A 1,365-nucleotide genomic window follows, 5' to 3' on the forward strand; every position below is an offset into this window, starting at 1 on the left:
AAAGATATCAGCTTGAGGACTAATGTGTGCCTGACCCAAGCCACAGTATTTTCAATAACCTCATAGGCATGTGAAAGCTGAACATTGAATAAAGAAGACCGTTGAAGAATTGATGCATTTAAGTTATGGTGTTGTAGGAAAATATTATAAGTACCATAAGAAAAAACAGATCTGTGTTGGAAAAAGTGCAGCCAGAGTGCTCCTTGGATGCAAGAATGGCTAGATTTGGTCTCTTATACTTTGGATGTATTGTCAGGAGGGACCAGTCACTGAAGAAGGATATCATGTTTGGTAAAGTAGAGGGTAAGAGAAAAAGATGAACACCCTCAGCATGATGGATTGGCAAAGTGGAACCATGAATATGTTCAACATGGCAACAATTGTGAAATTGGCCCAGGACTGGGCAGTGCTTCACTCTATTGTGCAGAAGGTCACTATGAGTCGGTACCAACTTGATGGTACCTAACAACAGTAATGTGATCCAACACAATACAGTTACTCTATGAACATCCAATCAATTGAAAGGATATTTCCTTGAAGTTGTGGCCTATTTCCAATATAATAGACATACAAGCAAAGTTTACTTGTTTTCTACTTGGTCTGGGTCTTGAAACTGACTTGTCCTACAGCCTATCTCCTGGAAGAAATTGACAACCTGTCTATCTGTCTGCTGGGTAAGGTGGAGGGTCAGAGAAAAATAGGAAGACCACTAACAAGGTGGATTGGCCAGGTGGCATCATTGATGGACTCAAGTATGGCAGCGGTAGTGAGGTTGGCCCAGGATCAGACATTGTTTCGTTCTGCTGTGCATGGGGTCGCTATGAGTCGGCTCCGACTCGATGGCACCTGACAACAACAACAACAACTATCTATCTGACAGATCTATCTGTTCGAGCCAGTCCTACATTTATCTGACCAGGATTGGGGATTTTTCTCACCTCTGAAATTGTGAGCCATATCATAAGTTTCACTGGTTTGCTTATCTAGAAAACCCAGCCTGAAGCCTTGTTACTGAGTGTGCTTCTAGAGAGACAAAATCATAAAAGTGTGTTTTCTAAATTCATTTTCAAATCTGGCTAAATTTAAAGATACTAATAACTCTTCCTCCACTAGTAGAGAGGGTAAGAGTGCTTGTAACCTATGACATAAGGTAGCAAGAATAACATGCAAATGATCACCACCATTAGATCATGCATTCGAGAGAAGTAAGGCTCTGGGTGTTCATGTGTATGATACTTTTGGGCAATTTGTCAGAATGAGAAGTACAGATATATTGGTTTCTTGGTCTTACAAAAAAGAAATAAACTCAGGGTTAAGTAACAGTTAAAGCACCATATAAGGAATTTCAGCATTTCCACTTGTGCC

This window comes from Chrysochloris asiatica, unplaced genomic scaffold (assembly GCF_000296735.1).
Source record: "Chrysochloris asiatica unplaced genomic scaffold, ChrAsi1.0 scaffold00322, whole genome shotgun sequence".
NCBI lineage: Eukaryota > Metazoa > Chordata > Mammalia > Afrosoricida > Chrysochloridae > Chrysochloris > Chrysochloris asiatica.